The sequence below is a fragment of the Aotus nancymaae genome, unplaced genomic scaffold, assembly GCF_030222135.1.
Source record: "Aotus nancymaae isolate 86718 unplaced genomic scaffold, 86718_ANA_hifiasm-v0.15.2.pri h1tg000020l, whole genome shotgun sequence".
Lineage (NCBI taxonomy): Eukaryota > Metazoa > Chordata > Mammalia > Primates > Aotidae > Aotus > Aotus nancymaae.
The window spans coordinates 26,528,558-26,547,080 of NW_026988432.1; the positions used below are offsets into that span (position 1 = coordinate 26,528,558).

At 43.1% G+C, this 18,523-nt stretch overlaps 1 protein-coding gene across 4 annotated transcripts in view; it reads left to right on the forward strand.

Annotated features, from left to right (window-relative positions):
- MRO (maestro) overlaps window positions 1-18,523 on the forward strand; it is an 84,118-nt gene that overhangs the window by 8,099 nt on the left and 57,496 nt on the right. For all 4 annotated transcript variants that reach the window (XM_012464283.3, XM_012464286.3, XM_064379153.1 and 1 more), the window contains 2 exons: window positions 4,193-4,257; window positions 16,896-17,015. The gene's annotated coding sequence lies outside the window, so the exon portion shown is untranslated. The remainder of the gene's footprint in view (window positions 1-4,192; window positions 4,258-16,895; window positions 17,016-18,523) is intronic.

Genomic DNA, 18,523 nt, shown 5'->3' on the forward strand with positions numbered 1-18,523 from the left:
TCTTCCTGTATTCCTAAGTCCTCACATATGACTGATGCTTGATTAAAGGATAAAACTGTTTTACTGTGCAAGTCACTCAGTGTTGACATCTAATGCAGGAGTTCTCACAGTGTGGTTGGAGGCCATCATCATCATCATCATCATCATCACTGGGAACTTGTTAGAAATGTAAATTCTCAGGCCCTACCTCACAGCCACTAAATCAGAAACTCCAGGGTTGAGACCCAAGGGTCTTCCTTTTAACAAGCTCTCCGAGTGATCTGGACACACACTCAAACTAAGAACCACTGTTTCGCCAGGCACAGTGGCTCACACCTATAATCCCAGCACTTTGGGAGGTCAAGGCAGGTGGATTGCCTGAGCTTAGGAGTTTGCGACCAGCCTTGGCAACATGGTAAAACCCAGTCTCTATTAAAATAAAAAAAATTAGCCAGGCGTGGCAGCGTGCACCTGTAGTCCCAGTTACTCTGGAGGCTGAGGCAGGAGAATTGCTTGAACCTGAAAGGTGAAGGTTGCAAGTGAGCCGAGATGGTGCCACTGCACTCCAGCCTGGGCGACAGAGCAAGACTCCGTCTCAAAAAAAAAATAAAAAAAAAAGAGAACCACTGTTTGATGTTGTGCATTGATCAAGCATTCCTCGGGGCATCATTTATTTTTCTGTATTAAATTCCTGCTGAGAAAAGGTAATTGGGAAATAGGAATGAAAAAGACACAGCATTTACCATCAAGGAGTCTACATTACGCTATGTAAACAAAGTATTTACCTATATAAATATTTAAACAGGCAGTGTGTTATTAAATATTTACAGGTGAAGTGATATAATCACGATGTGTGTAATGAGATTGTTGAAGTTGGATGAGGTTTTGTTGTTGTTGCTTTTTTTTTTTTTTTGAGACAGTTTCAGTCTTGTCACTGAGGCCAGAGTGTGGTGGCACACGATCTTGGCTCACTGCAACCTCTGCTTCCCAGGTTCAAGCAAATCTCCTGCCTCAGCCTCTTGAGTAGCTGGGATTACAGATGGGCACCACCACACCTGGCTAATTTTTGTATTTTTAGTAGAGACTGTGTTTCACCATGTTGGCCAGGCTGGTCTTGAACTCCTGATCTCAGGTGATCTGCCTGCCTTGGCCTCCCAAAGTGCTGGGATTACAAGTGTGAGCCACTGCGCCTGGCCCCAGTTGAGGTCTTTTTGGGGTTCATTATACTACATTTTCTACTTTTGGGTTTAATCAAGCATTTCATTATAAAAAGGGTTTTTTTTTTTTTTTTTTTGGCACTATGTGAAAAATAAGCTCAAAGTGCTGTAGCAGTTCAAGAGAAGCAGTCACTTCTTAAATTTGGATTACCTCAGAAAGCTTTGTAGACATCAGAGCCTTGGCTCAAGCAGAAAAGTCCCGTAAATAATATTTTATCAGCTGGGCGAGGTGGCTCAAGCCTGTAATCCCAGCACTTTGGCAGGCCAAGGCGGGGGTGGATCACTTGAGGTCAGGAGTTCAAGACCAGCCTGGCCAATATGGTGAAACCTGTTCTCTACTAAAAATATAAAAATTAGCCAGGCATGGTGGTGCATGCCTGTAATCTCAGTTACTCAGGAGGCTGAGGCAGGAGAATCACTTGAACCTGGGAAGTGGAAGTTGCAGTGAGCTGAGATTGTGCCACTGCACTCCAGCCTGGGCAACAGAGCAAGACACCATCTCAAAATAAATAAATAAATAAATAAATAAATAAATAAAATATTATAAATAAATAAATAAATAAACTATTATCTACTACAGGTCACAAATTATTATCTATAATTCCAAAATCCAAAAAGATTTTCTTTTTTTATTTTGCCATTTTGGTAGTGCCAGAATTTATTTGGTGACAAATAAGAATTTGTAACGAGGCTATCTATAGTCTTTCTTTCCCCAACATAGTGTAACTATTCATTTATTTCTCTTCAGAAATGTTAATCTGCTAATGAGGCATTGCTCCGCATTGCATGGTGGGTACCATGTAACATACAGTAAATGCTCCAAAAGTGTCTACTTCTGAAGCCCTGCTAGCTACAAGGGCATCATTCATTTGTCTGATCAAAAAGTGAAGCTCTTCTTGTGGTACTAGAAATTAGGGAAAGGCTTTGTGTAGTTCTCAATTTCAATTTTCCAATTTCTTTTTAATTAAATACTGCTTATTATAATGACTGAAACCTAAATTTATTGTGAATGAGAAACAATTATGGCATTTTATTTGTTGTGGACACAGAAATGACTCATTTGAGTTTTAAGAACTTAACTTTTGCTGGGTGAGGTGACTCACACCTGTAATCCCAGCACTTTGGAGGACAAGGTGGGTGGACTACTTGAGCCCAGGAATTCAAGACCAGCTGGGCAACGTGGCAAAACCCTGTCTCTACTAAAAGTAGAAAAATTAGCCAGGCGTGGTGGCATACACTTGTAGTCCCAGCTACTGGGGAAGCTAAGGTGGCAAAATCACTGGAGCCTGGGATGCAGTGAGCTGAAATCAGCATGCCACTACACTCTAGCCTGGCCCACAGAGCGAGACCCTGTCTCGAAAAGCAAAACAAAACAAAACAAAAAAACAGTCTTTAAGGAAATATTTGTGTTGACAGAAGTCACTAAAGTGGTTACCATTAAGATGGGTTGGCTGGAAAGAGACATGAAAATTTCTGGAGGCTGAAAACATTCTATCTTTCAGTCTGGGCAATGGCTACACAGGTGCGTACATATGTACAAATTCATCATGTTTGACATGTATGTACTTTTCATAGCTCATGCATGAATTTTATATCCACCCCAACAAATATATAAAATAAGCCATTTGCATTGTGCATTGCTGTTTCTTTGGGAGTAAAGGTTCACTGCCACTCTGTTGTGAATCCAATGGGCTTCCTCCTTGGTGTCTGATACTGAACTCTCTGAGAAAAAGGAGAGAGCCATCCTTGGCATATTCTTGGTTGCCCAGAATAAAGCTCACCAGGCCTTGTCAGCATGGTCAAATGGCCTTGCAGACAATACAAAGCTGGGCCCGGAAAGAAGACACAAGTTCTTGGAAGAAAGATGGATTACAAGACAGAGGATCAGGTAAAACAAGGTGGCAAGGCCCAAATGAACATGAAACCAGAGGAAGGCAGGAGTGTGGATTAGTTATGTGAATTCTGTACTGTTGAAAATTGAGGCTGCTATTTTGGGCTTTGTTTTCAGTTCAGCCTATTCACCTGTGAATGCAGAGGCGCCTTAAAGTGGCAGTCTGCTGGCACACATCTGGCCGTGTGACTTCCCTGTAAAACTCTTCCATTGGCAAAGTGTAAAGCAATATATGTGCCAGTTATCTCAAGATGGGCATATATTCGTCAGCTATTCTCAAAATTAAAGGAAGATGCCTGGAGAAACTTTTGTATCAGGTATCAGTTGCCATGAAAATAGAAGAGCCGTTTCCATTTTTTTTTTTTTTTTAAAGATGAGGTTTCACCATCAGCCCAGGCTAGTCTTGAACTCCTGACCTCAGGTGATCCACCCACCTCAGCCTCCCAAAGTGCTAGAATTATAGGTGTGAGCCACATCGCCTGGCCCTTTTATTTATTTATTTTTTTAAGGTATGATCTTGTTCTGTCACCCAGGATGGAGTGCAGTGGCCTAATCATGGCTTACTGGAGCCTCGACCTCACAGGCTGAAGCAATCCTCCCACCTCAGGTTTCTGAGTAGCCAGCACTACAGATGCACACCACCATGCCCAGCTAATTTTTGTATTTTTTGTAGAGATGGGGTTTTGCCATGTGGCCTAGGCTGGTCTCAAACTTCTGAGCTCAAGGAATCTGCCCTCCTTGGCCTTCCAAAGTACTGGGATTACAGGCATGAGTCACCCTGCCTGGCCAAAATCCATATTATTGAGATTTCAGAGAGTTACAGAAGGTTATTCTCTTTGTAATGAGAGAAGTATATATGAGAAAGATCATCGGTTTTAGGTTGACACATTATCTACTGCAAAAGCAGATAGATTGTGCTACTCGAATCTTTAGATTTGTATAACTCAATCTGCTTTAGAATAGAAGATATTAATAATGAATACCGACTGCACCACTGAGAATTATTCTCTAATAAATTAGGATCATTAAAAATCCAAACTCTGAAAATACAAGAGTAAGTAAACAGTATATCTAAAGGCATTTTTTTTTTTTTTTTTTTTGCTAGACACACTGCAAAAACAAACCTCTTGTCAGCCTGGTGAAAGTAAGACATGAAAGCATTTGGTGTAGGTAAGTACGATCATTGAGAAAAAATCATGTTTTCCTTAAATACAGTGAAGTGCTAATGGTGGTAATTACCTCCAAAGAAGTACTAACAATTCTTTTTTTTCTTTTTGCAAAATGAAAGCAAATTTATTAAGAAAGTAAAAGAATAAAAGCACAGCTACTCTATAGATAGAGCAGCCCAATTTTTATATAATTAAAATAAATACAAGTTTCAAGCTGTCTAAAGAGTAAACTAGTGCAATAATAAGCAGTGTCTTCATTATCAAAATATTTTAAGAAAAGTTCTAGAAATTTTATTTTTTTTTTTTTAGAGATGGGGTTTCACCATGCTTATCAGGCTGGTCTCGGACTCCTAACCTTGTGATCCTCCCACCTTAGCTTCCCAAAATGCTGGGATTACAGGCGTGAGCCACCGTGCCTGGCCTAAGTTATAGAAATTTTTGTGAAGAATAAAGAAGTTAACATGACAATTTTTTTTTTTTTTTTTTGAGACGGAGTCTCGCTCTTGTTACCCAGGCTGGAGTGCAATGGCGCGATCTCGGCTCACCGCAACCTCCGCCTCCTGGGTTCAGGCAATTCTCCTGCCTCAGCCTCCTGAGTAGCTGGGATTACAGGCACGCGCCACCGTGCCCAGCTAATTTTTTTGTATTAGTAGAGACGGGGTTTCACAATGTTGACCAGGATGGTCTCGATCTCTTGACCTCGTGATCCACCCGCCTCGGCCTCCCAAAGTGCTGGGATTACAGGCTTGAGCCACCGCGCCCGGCCAACATGACAATTTTATTAAACAATAGAAGAATCTTTATTCCTTAAGGAAAAATATTTATGGATAATATTGTACTACATTTGATTTCTCTTTGGGCTTTAGGTCATCTGGAGGGAGTAAAGCAAAAATTGACTGGCATCATCACATTGTGGAAATACCCTCTTCTTTTATGAAAAGTGATTCAGTCTTGCCGAGGTCCCACCCCTAAAATCTTCCTGAGTTGTAGGCTGCTTATTGTTACTTATTCCAAATCCTAGTCCTGCCTCCATCATTATCTAAAACTCCTTACCTGAGGACTCCAGAAACAGCAATTGTGACATCACTAGGAAGCTTGCTAGAAAAAGCCACTCTCAGGCTGGCGCATTGGCTCACACCTGTAATCACAGCACTTTGGATCACGCAGGCAGATCACGAGGTCAGGAGTTCAAGACCAACCTGGCCAACATAGTGAAACTTCATCTGTACTAAAAATACAAAAATTAGCTGGGCATGATAGTGCATGCCTGTAATCCCACCTACTGGGGAGGCTGAGGCAGGAGAATTGCTTGAACTGGGACCTGGGAGGTGAAGGTTGCAGTGAGCTGAGATTACGCCACTGCACTCCAGCCTCGGTGACAGAGCAAGACTCCATCTCAAAAAAAAAAAAAAAAAAAAGCTCACTGCATCAGGATTTGCATTGCAACAACATGCCCAGAGCACAGTAACGTCTGAGAAACATGGAGGACCTCTGAAGTTCTACTCACACTGCTATAAGTAGATTTTTGTTTCTAGATATGGGATAATGAGAAGCCCATGATATGCTCTTTATATTCAAAAAGTTCCTGTACCAAGGCAAATGCACAATTGCTCTTTTTCTTCCTACACTGAGAATATGCTATGCTTAAACCACGAGCATTGCAATTTTATCGTTCATTCCCTAGATGTGTAATAACGAACTAAGCACCAAATAGGATAGAAACAGTTTCTGGCTGATGTCTGGGGAGAGAAATCCCAAGCATATTTACCTTGAATGTCCAAATAGTATTCCTGGTATCTTGAAGTTAACTCTCCATAAGTGTCTTTAATAGACCATGCAGGCTTCAAAGTTCTTAGACTACGTGAGTTTGAAAAGCTAGCTCTGAGATTCTATCTCTTGGGGGCAGTACAGGGACATTTTTCTATAAAGTGTTCATGATTTTTCTGGCCAAGAGAGCGGTTACAACAGGTATAGTAATTTAAGGACACCAAAATGGATAAATTGCATTTGATTATCCAGTATCTTTTCCTACTAAGCAACAAATGGGAAGTTCTTTTGTGCACTGGATATCAGAACCCAAAAACAGCTTTGACATTATAGGAACCACAAAAGAAACCTCCTAGGTGTGCCTTTCCTTCCTATAGTTTTTTGTTTTTTTTTTTTTTTTTTTTTTTTTTTGAGACAAGGTTTTCACTCTGTCACCCAAGCTGGAGTGTAGTGGTGCAATATTGGCTCACTGCAACCTCTGCCTCCTGGGTTCAAGAGATTCTTCTGCCTCAGCCTCCCTAGTAGCTGGGATGACAGATGTGCACCACCACACACAGCTAATTTTTTTGTATTTTTAGTACAGACAGTGGTTTTACCATGTTGTCCAGGCTGGTCTCGAACTCCTGGGCTCAAGTGATCCACTCACCTCAGCCTCCCAATGTGTTGGGATTACAGGCATGAGTCACTACACCCGGCCCCAGTAGTTTTTGACTTTAAACTTGCTAGCCTTCTGAAATGCATTCTGAATTGAATTACCTCCCACACCAGGCTGCACTCCTGCACTGAAGATCCTTCCAAATGTTCTTCTCATGGCCATTAGTTACCTTAGGAAAGTCTGTGGGACTCCAAGACCTCTCTAGCAGTTTGACTCAATTCCAGTGTTTCACTTTAGGATTTGACCATTTTGGGATCTGCACCAGCCCCAGCAATTAACTTGGAGCATTCCTGATAAACAGGCATCCAAAGGAAAGTCGCATGTCTTTCCTTCCTTGCACTTGAACCACATGTTCTGCTTAAACCATGAGTAGTACATTTGTATTGTACTATTCACTAGATGTGTAGTAATGAACAAGGCATGAGGTAGAAAGTTTCACTAAATAGGAGAGAGGCAAAGTCTCTGGCTGATCTCTGGAAAAAAATCCCAGAATGGGAATTGTACTTAGACTGTAAAACCAAAGTTGAACCAAAAATATAACTTAGATTGTACAGAAGGACATAGACTAAATGATTATTCCTAAATAACACTACTTTGCAAAAAGGATAATCAAGATTCCAGCTTATTAAGACCACCAAATGGTGCAAATAGAATTTCTTTTTCATATCTTTGTGCCTACAACTAAAAAATGATGGCCTAAAAACTTTTTTCATTAATTACTAGATCAAGGGTTTCCTAACCTTTTTGGTGTGCTGGACACCACTGGCAGTCTGATGAAGCCTACAGACTCCTCAGAATGTTTTATTAAATGCACAAAAGAAAATATATAGCAAAAAATTAGCTAGGTGTGGTGACGCGCGCCTGTAATCCCAGCTATTTGGGAGGCTGAGACAGGAGAATTGCTTGAACACTGGAGGTAGAGGTTGCAGTGAGCCGAGATTGTGCCATTACACTCCAGCTTGGGCAACAAGAGTGAAACTCTGTCTCAAAAAAATATACGTAGAATAACCACAGAATCCAACTACAATGAAATAAAGTTACCAGAATAATTTTTTAAATCCCAAATTTCTGGTATAATAATATATATGCTACTTTTTAATGCATTAAATAAAAGTCTAATAGAGGCTCTAACTAGTAATAATGATATTTCAAAGTATTAGGTTGGTGCACATGTAATTGCAGTTTTTGCTATTACTTTCAATGGCAAAAAAACCACAATAACATTTGCAACAACCTAATAATCTGCAACGATTGTAAAATGACATAAAAAAATTTGCAATTTCAGGGGCCGGGCGTGGTGGCTCACGCCTATAATCCCAGCACTTTGGGAGGCCAAGGCAGGTGGATCACGAGGTCAAGAAATCTAGACCATCCTGGTCAACAAGGTGAAACTCTGACTCTACTAAAAAATACAAAAATTAGTTGGGCATGGTGGCACACACCTGTAGTCCCAGCTACTCGGGAGGCTGAGGCAGGAGAATTGCCTGAACCCAGGAGGCAGAGGTTGCGGTGAGCTGAGATCGCGCCATTGCACTCCAGCCTGGGTAACAAGAGTGAAACTCCGTCTCAAAAAAAAAAAAAAAATCGCAATTTCTGGGCCAGGTGCAGTGACTCACGCCTGTAATCCCAGCACTTTGGGAGACCCAGGTGGATGGATCACCTGAGGTTGGGAGTTCGAGACCAGCCTGACCAACATGGGGAAACCCTGTCTCTACTAAAAATACAAAAATTAGCTAAGCATGGTGGTGCGTGACTGTAATCCCATCTACTCGGGAAGCTGAGGTAGGAGAATTGCCTGAATTTGGGAGGCAGAGGTTGCAGTGAGCTGAGATTGTGCCATTGCACTCCAGCCTGGGCAACAAGATCAAAATTCTATCTCAAAAAAAAAAATTGCAATTTCTGTTAATCCTAGCAGTTTGTTCCCTACGTTCATAATTGAAGAAAATGTTTAATTCTAGTTAGAAATTAGTATAAATAAATACAGATGCTCCTCAACCTTTGATGGGGCTATACCCTGAAAAACCCATCCTAGGTATGTTGACAATAAATTTAATTCACCTAATCTACCAAACATTATAGCTTAGCTCCACCTACCTTCAGTGTGCTCAGAACACTCACATTAGCCTACATTTGGACAAAATCATCTGGCACAAAGTCTATTTTATTTTATTTTATTTTATTTTTGAGACGAAGTCTGGCTCTGTCACCCAGACTGGAGTGCAATGGCGTGATCTCAGCTCACTGCAGCCTCTGCCTCCCCGGTTCAAGCAATTCTTCTGCCTCAGCCTCCAGAGTAGCTGGGATTACAGGTGTGTGCCACCACGTCCAGTTATTTTTTTGTATTTTTAGTAGAGACGGGGTTTCACCACATTGGCTAGGCTGGTCTCAAACTCCTGACCTCAAGTGATCCACCTGCCTTGGCCTCCCAAAGTGCTGGGATTATAGGCATGAGTCACCATGCCTGGCCACAAAGCCTATTTTATAATAACGTGTTGACTTTCTCACGTAATTTGTTGAAAACTGTACTAAAAGTGAAAAACAGAATGCTTGTATGGATACTTGAAGAATGTTTTCTGCTGAATATATATCACTATCCCACCATCATAAACTTTAAAAATCTAAAGTCTGGGACTGTTTGTGTATTTTTCCCAGTCCAAGTTCACACACCACCTATGGTTAAGAACTCTTGTACCAGGCTTTCAGTTTTTATCTACGTTCAACTAGGAACCTGTTTTACCTGTTAGCAATTTATGAGTTCAACTTGTGATCATGGAAAACAATTTCCCGTAGCAATTTCTTTTGTCAGATCTCCAATTTCAAGGTGATGTGGGGACATTCTCCTTCAACAGATGTTTGTGACTTTCAGTAAACTCCACTCTTTCAATTTATTCAGCTTTGCCAGAGACAATGTTACATTACCTGGGCTTTCCAGTTACTGGGTGAATCCACACTGTGACACAAATGCTGGTTTAACTGATTAACATTGCAGAGATTGCTTTCAAGTTGAAACTGGCCAAATTTCCCAGACTCCAGTGTTTATAATTTAGGAACCTTGTCTTAGTTATCTTCTGTTCCATGTGAAGAGGACTTTGTTCATGTCTCTCCTTGTGCCAGGGGTACATATTGTTAGGTAGGTCAAGAAAGTAATTTATTACAACATACTTTCAGAATAATTGCTGTAGGCCAGGCAAGGTGGCTTAAGCCTGTAATCCCAGCACTTTGGGAGGCCAAGGTGGGTGGATCACCTGAGGTTGGGAGTTTGAGATCAGCCTGACCAACATGGAGAAACCCCATCTCTATTAAAAATACAAAATTAGCCGGGTGTGGTGGTGCATGCCTGTAATCCCAGCTACTTGGGAGGCTGAGGCAGGAGAATCACTTGAACCGGGGAGGAGGAGGTTGCAGTGAGCCAAGATCGTACCATTGTACTTCAGCCTGGGCAACAAGAGTGAAACTCTGTCTCAAAATGAATAAATAAAAAAGAATAATTGCTGTAGAATTGCTGTAAAAAAGAATAATTGTTTTTGAAAGCCTCCCACAAAGGATTTTTTTAAAAGCAGCTTACAACTTTATTTTTGGTATAAAAATATATTTTAGCTTCTTTTGTGAAGAAAAATGACACACACACACACATATATCTGTCACCCAGGCTGGAGTGCAATGGCGTGACCTTGATTCACTGCAACCTCCACTTCCCAGGTTCAAGCAGTTCTACTGCCTCAGCTTCCCGAGTAGCTGGGACTACAGGCATGCACCACTATGCTCAGCTAACTTTTGTATTTTTAGTAGAGACGTGGTTTCATCATGTTGGCCAGGGTAGTCTTGAACTCCAGACCTCAGGTGATCCACTGCCTTGGCCTCCCAAAGTGCTGGGATTACAGGTATAAGCCACTGTGCCTGGCCCTTGTTTGTATTTTTTATATTTTATTTACATTCTCTGAATAGGCATTAGTGGGCAATAGTCATCTTTGTGTAAGGTTGGGAAAGGAATAAGATTTCATTGAGACGGAATCTCACACTGTCGTCCAGGCTGAAGTGCAGTGGTGAGATCTCGGCTCAATGCAACTTCTGCCTCCCAGGTTCAAGCAATTCTTATCCCTTTCGCCTCCTGAGTAGCGATTACAGACATGAACCACCATGCTGGCTATTTTTTTTTTTTTTTTGTATTTTTAGTAGACACGGGGTTTCACCATGTTGGCCAGGCTGGTCTCGAACTCCTGACCTCAGGTTATCGACCAGCCTCAGCCTCCCAAAGTGCTAGGATTACAGGCGTGAGCCACCACACCTGGCCTCAGTTGTGAAAATATTCAAAAAGCATAATGTCAACAGTGAGGAAAGGGAAATGGAACCGTTCTCTGGTCACAAATCCTGTGACTCTCAGCCCATTCTGTACTGGGGCAGAAAGGAGAAGTGAGAAGAAAATATGAGAAATAACATTCTGGGGCTCATTGTACTCTATCCAAATGGAAGAGCTTAACTCACCTCCTTATTGCCAAGCCATTTCCACAAGCAGCCTACAGAGCTAGTGGAAGTCAAGATCAAATTGTAGCAGATTGAGAGGCAGCAGACTGCTACCAGCAGAACCAAGGAGTGGAGGTAATTTGAAGACCATCAGCGTGGACATTCCTAGCAGGCAACTGGTAAAGAGATGAGTCTGAAGTTCAGAAGAAAGGTCTGCATTGGACAAATGGATTTGGATGTCACGGGCTTATAGGTAGCGGTTGGAAGCGTTGAGAGTTTACTCCTGGAAAGCTGAGACTCCTCCTAGAAAGTGAATTTAGTGAGAAGAATGGTGAACTCAGGACAGAGACTCAGGCTCATCTTCTGTGTATTGTCTCTTGGCTCCAAATCTGTCCTTCTAGACTCTGTTCTTTGAGGCTATGGTTGAGGTTTGCAAACTGTTTCCTCCAGTCTCCCACTATTTCTGGATGTGTCTGTGAGGGTGTTTCAGGAAGACATTAGCATTTGAATCAGTAGGCTCAGTAAACATTTGCTCTCAGGAGTGTGAAAAGGCATCATCCAATCTGTTGAGGGCCCGAATAGAACATAAAGACAGAGGAAGGGAGACTTTGCTCTCTGCTTGAGCTGGGACATCCAGCTTCTCCTGACCTTGGATGTCCATCTTCTGCTCTTGGATGTCAGAGATCCTGAATCTTGGGCCTTTGGACGCTGTGACTTACACCAATGCTGGCACTCCCCCTCACCCTTTCCCAGCCTCCTGTTCACAGGCCTTTGGCCTCAGATGGAATTATACTGAAGCAGGAGCGACCTCAAGAAACAGACCTCTCGAACACCAAACTGGGAAGGAAGAAGTATTTATTATTATTATTATTACGGCCGGGAGCCAGGTGACAATTTGTCTAAATGACCAAGCTTACCTAACAAAGAGAAGCTCTGCCTTTATATAGGCTTAAACTTTAGATATTACACATGAAAGAATCTTAGATTTACAGCCTTAGAAATTACAGGTGAAAGGTTCTTGGGTTTACAGTTTTAGAAAGCACATATGAAAGGGTCTTCGGTTTACAGTTTTAGAAATCACATATGAAAGGGTCTTGGGTTTACAGCTTTAGAAAGCACATATGAAAGGGTCTTGGTCGATGGAGGAGTGGGGTGGGGGTTTGATCTTGTTTAAGTAAAAACAATGTCTTCCGGAGAGATTCCCTCACATGCCTGCTATTTACAGGAAGGTGATTTAGGAGGTGCCAGTTGGCCAGCCTTTTCCTCTATTGAAATGCAGTGTGGAAGTCAAGGGGGAGGTGATCCTAGATACCTGGGTCTCCTTCCTCATACCAGGGGGTTTCCTTGCTCTCCAGCTTGTAGATGGCACATTGTGGGATTTCTCTGCCTCCACAATTGTGTGAGCCAACAAATTCCCTATCTATCTATCTATCTGTCTGTCTGTCTATCTATCTATCTATCTATCTATCTATCTACCCATCCATCCATCCATCCATCAATCTGCTTGCCTGTCTCTCAGCCTCCTTCCTTCTTTCCTTCCTTCCTTCCTTCCTTCCTTCCCTCCCTCCCTCCCTCCTTCCCTCCTTCCTTCCCTCTCTCTCTCTCTCTCTCTTTTCTTAGTTCTGTTTCTCTGGAAAACCCTGACTCTAATTCTCTAATTCAAGGGTCAAAGCCCAGCTGTGCGGTAAGGGAGATGGGGTCTCTAGAGCCTCTAGAGGTGGGAGTCAACATCATCTCTTTGTTTTCCAGCCCCGGGAGTGGGAGTGGCTTCCTGCAGTTACTGATCTGGGCTATCTCAACACTCCCCTGTATATTCTTTCAGCTTTCCAATGGATATTTCATCAATTCCCTGTGTTGAACACCTTCTTTTTACAAGGAAATTTCTGTTTTTCTGATTGGACTCTGATTCAAACGGAAGGAGATGGAAGGGTAAGAAGGGTGCCAAGAGGACTGGAGGTGAGAAGAAAGACTGTGTCTCATGGAGACAGTGTAGCAGGGAGCTTCAGGAAGGAGGCAGTGATGGCCTTTAAAACATGGAGGACACCATATGATCCAGCAATACCTCTTCTGGGTATATTGCCACGAGAATTGAAAGCAGGATCTAGAAGAAATATTTGTATGGCCATGTTCATAGCATTATTCACAATAGCCAACAGGTTCATGTAACCCAAATGTCCATCAATGAATGAATGAATGAACAAAATATTGTTCATCTATACAATGGAATATTATTCAGCCTTAAAAAGGAAGAAATTATAACACATGCCACAACATGTATGAATCTTAAAGACAATATGCTAAGCGAAATAAGCCAGACACAGACAAATATTGTATGATTCTGCTGACATGAGGTACTTAGGGTAGTCAAATCCTTTGAGATAGAAAGTAGAATGGTGGTTGCCAGGGGCTGGAAAAGAGGGGAGAGTGGGTAGCTGTTGTTTAATGGGTATAGAATTTGCACAACAATGTGGATATATGTAACACAACTGAGCTGTACACTTAAACACTGTTCAAACAGTAAATTTTTATGTTACGTGTATTTGACCGAAATTTATTTTTATTTTATATATTTATTTCTTTGAGATAATGTCTTGCTCTTATTGTCCAGGCTTGAGCGTAATGGCACTATCTTGGCTCACTGCAACCTCTGCCTCCTGGGTTCAAGCGATTCTCCTGCCTCAGCCTCCTGAGTAGCTGGGATTACAGGTGCCTGCACCCATGTCCGGCTAATTTTTGTATTTTAGTAGAGATGGGTTTCACCATGTTGGCCAGGCTGCTCTTGAACTCCTGACCTCAGGCGATCCACCCACCTTGGTCTCCCAAAATTCTGGGATTACAGGCGTGAGCCACCATGCAAAGCCTTTGACCAGAATTTAAAATAAAAATTTTTTAAAAAGGGGCAGAGGGGCCCAGGAAGATAAAAATAAGATGTGTCAATTAGGAGGGCATTTAAGATCTTAGTGGTATAGTTTCAAGAGCCAGTGAAAGTGAAAATCAGACTGCAGCAGCTTGAGAAGCAGGTGTGAGGTGAGGAAGTCAAGGTGCTTTCTCTTTCGAGAAGTGGAAAAACAGGGATGGAGCAGTTGGGGGGTGGAGGAGGAGAAGTTGGAGCACATTAGAAGCTGACAGAAAGGAGGCAGCAGAGGAAGAGAGATGACACCCAGTGGTGGGAAGGAGCAGAGTCCTGGGAGGCCTAGGGGGGCAGGGACTGGCCTTGGGCAGGAGGGACAGTGGCTTCTCTATTGAGGGGAGGGAAAGCAGTGACAAGGCTGTGGATGTTGCTACATTTATAGGTAGGAGGGTGATGAAGAGAGATGGTGTGATGCTCTCAGGGTTTTTCTATGAAATAGGAGGCAATGAGGGAGAGACCCTGGGCAGGGGAAGAATTGAGGGGTGCTCAGGGCCCAGCTGAAGTTGGAGATTGTGAGTATTCTCTGCAAGACTAAGAAAGTTTCCTCTGGCAACTAAGAAAAGGTGAAGACAGGTTGTAACATCCAGCCAGGCTTGGGGTATCGTCTGAGATGCTACAGAGTGACATCTATACTGCCCCAATGGGGCACAGGGGAATCAAAGGCACAAGTAGGCTTCAGATGATGAGCTAAGGCATCTAGGGTTATTTGGGGAGACAGAGATGTCTGAAGGAACTGATAAAAAAGACCGGGAGACCAGTACTTTGGGAGGCTGAGGCAGGAGGCTTGTTTGAGCCCAGGAGTCCAAGACCAGTCTGGGCAACATAGTGAGCCCCTATCTTTACAAAAAATGAAAATAAAAGTAAAATTAGCCATGAGTGGTGTTGTGCACCTGTAGTCCTAGCTACTCAGGAGACTGAGGCGGGAGGATTGCTTGAGCCCAGGAATATCTAGTTATACACCTAGTGCTCCAACCTGGGTGACAGAGTGAGACCTTGTCTCAAAAAAAAAAAAAAAATAGAAAGAAAGAAAAAGACTGGGAGAAAATAAAAATATCAAGGGATTGATGCTTCTAAAAAGTCAAAGGCAAGCTGGGCGTGGTGGCTCATGCCTGTAATCTGAGCTTGGGAAGCTGAGGTGGGCGGATCACCTGAGGTTGGGAGTTCAAGACCAGCCTGACCAACATGGAGAAACTCCATCTCTATTAAAAACACAAAATTAGCCGGGCATAGTGGCGCATGTCTGTAATCCTGGCTACTCGGGAGGCTGAGCTGAGGCAGGAGAATTGCTTGAACCTGGGAGGCAGAGGTGGCAGTGAGCCAAGATCATGCCATTGCACTCCAGCCTGGGCAACAAGAGGGAAACTCCCTCTCAAAAAAAAAAAAAAAAGTCAAAAGCATTCAGGTGTTTGTAATAGGAATGAGAGAACCGGAAGCCTGGAAAGTTGGAGAGTTGTAGTCAGAAAGTGAGGTTTTAAGCGGAGGAATTGCCTGAGATGGCTGAGATCCAGTGTGATCCAGAGGGAGGCACCCAGTGAAGGTCACTGTTTTTTATGTGAGTCAGGATGGAAAGCAAGACGTGAGCCAGGTCAGTACGGAACATCTGCAATTGGATATCCTACCACAGCTCAGATCCAAATCAAAGCCAGTGTATTTCCCCTCTATGGGCCACTCCTCCCAGCAGTGCCATTTCTGTAAATGCCACTTCTCTAGATCCATAATGTCATGAAGAGAACATGGGACTTGGAGTCAGGACGCCTGGATTCAAATTCTGCTCTACCACTTTCTAGACCACGGCAATTCTCTCAATATCCCTTAATTTATTTATCTCTGTAGTGTCACTCTAAAGACCAAATTTAAAGAGCACATGAAAGCACTTAAGTGGATAACTAGACATAGAATGAGAGGCTGGGCATGGTGGCTCATGCTTTTAATCCTAGCACTTTGGGAGGCTGAGGCGGGCAGATCGCCTGAGGTCAGGACTTCGAGACCAGCCTGGCTAACATGGTGAAACCCTGTCTTTATTAATAATACAAAAATGAGCCGGGCATGGTGGTGCACATCTGTAATCCACTACTCAGGAGGCTGAGGCAGGAGAATCGCTTGAACCTGGGAGGTGGAGTTTCAGTGAGCCGAGATTGCACCACTGCACTTTAGCCTGGGAAACAGAGCGAGACTCCGTCTCAAAAAAGAAAAAAAAAAAAGAAAAACGAAATAGAATAAGTGTTCAATAGATGTCAGTGGAATCTGAAAAGGATTTTTCCTTCCTCCCCTATAATGCATTTGTCACCAAGACCTGCTTCCTGTCTTTGCATTGCGTTCTCCAGCTTTTATTCATTGTCATACCTCCTAACTGGCCACCTGTTTCCCTCCTCTTCCAATGCTTGTCCACCTTACAAATAGTTGCTTCACTTTCCTTTCCGTTTTTGTTGTTGTTGTTGTTGTTGAGACGGATCTCCCTCTGTCATCCAAGCTGGAGTGCAGTGGTGTGATCTCGGCTCACTGCAACCTCCACCTCCCAGGTTCAAGCGATTCGATTCTCCTACCTCAGCCTCCTGAGTAGCTGAGATTACAGGTGCGTGCCAACATGGCGGACTAATTTTCATATATTTTTTTTTTAGTAGAGACAGCGTTTACCATGTAGGCCAGCCTGGTCTTGAACTACTGACCTCAGGTGATCCGCCCACCTCACCTCCCAGGTTGGGATTACAGGTGCTGTGAGCCACCACACCCAGCTAATTTACCCTTTAAAAACAGCACTTTGACCATACTCAGGTCAAGGTAGTACAAAGAAGCACCACACCTTAAATCAGAAGTCTGGGTAAACATTTCATTTCTCCCATTTCAGGTTCTTCATCTTTCTTGAGTGTGGGGAGATGCCATAAAAAGCCAGTACTGGTGTAAAGCAAGCTCAAGTTCCTGGAGCTGGATAGCCCAGATGAAGACCTGGAATTAATCCCCAATCAAGGTATTCAGTCGAGGCATTATGGTTGGAGGACCTGAAATAATTTGATTCACGTATAGATTGAACCTGATGGCTGCCCCTGTTACCTTGCACAATTCTTAGCATACTGTGAGGCTCAGATGACTGGAGGAGTCCATTGCTTCCCGTCCTTACCCACCAGCCTCCCCCTCTTCTCCCTCTTCTACCTCAAGGTCAGATTTCACAGCCTGTCTCTCCAGACTCTCCAAGAGTCTGTCCTGTTTGATTCCCACCCTGTTCTATTCCCCACTGAGCTGCTAATTTCTTTTCAGGTGTTAGTTTTGCCCAGGCCATTGCCCTTAGGCTCTTTTGTACTTTCCTGGGATATAAAAAGGCACTTGCTCAGAATCTTCACTACTGTGAGTGAATTCCTCTGCCACTGCTTGAAAACTAGAAATGGCCTATTGGTGCCAGGCACGATGGCTCATGCCTGTAATCCCTGCTCTTTGGGAGGCTGAGATGGGTGGATCACCTAAGGTAGGGAGTTCGAGACCAACCTGACCAACATGGAGAAACCCATCTCTACTAAAAATATAAAATTAGCCGGGCGTGGTGGCACATGCCTGTAATCCCAGCTACTTGGGAGGCTGAGGCAGGAGAATCGCTTGAACCCGGGAAGCAGAGGTTGCAGTGAGCCAAGATCGCGCCATTGCACTCCAGCCTGGGCAACGAGAGCAAAACTCTGTTTAAAAAAAAAATTTACCTAAGTAAGTTTAACATTTTTCCTTCTTGGAAGGTGAAGTGATGCGTGGACAGGTGAGTGAATGAGTCTCTTCAAGACTCACTGCAGACAAGAGCCGCACTACCAGGCAGAACTCACTCACGTCACCCACCACACTGGCAAGGCGGCGGTCATCAGTCTACAAAATGCCTTTCTTCAGCATCCTGTCTGAGACACCGCTCAGATCTCATAGTTCATTAGCCAGCACCTTCGCAGTTGACTCATCAACTGCTCTGAGGTCTAGCACTCAGGGAATTTCAACATAACCCTTCCCTCAACTTTGCAAAGCTCTAAATCTAATCTCTGACCTTTGCTGGGGAGCTTGAGTATGTTCCTTTATCCTTCTGGTTTCCTCTCCTCCTCTGACTCACAGGGAACACAAAAGAATTGATTCTTGTGAAAAGTGCCAAGTAGGCACTACTACACAGTTATCTGAAATATAACTCACTTGGATGTATAATGAAAGCTCCTTTCTGCATAGATTAACTTCTGGACTGGGGATACGATTGTATGATAAATGATTAACATCATTTCTGGACAAAACGTGCAAATTTAAAAAGTTTGAAGTTGAAGTTACTTTACTATACCATTCTGGCCAACATGGAGAAAACCCATCTCCACTAAAAATACAAAAATTAGCTGGCCATGGTGGTGAATGCCTGTAATCACAGCTATCTGAGAGGCTGAGACAGGAGAATCTCTTGAACCAGGAAGCTGGAGGTTGCAGTGAGCCAAGATGGCGCCACTGTACTCCAGCCTGGTGACAGAGCAA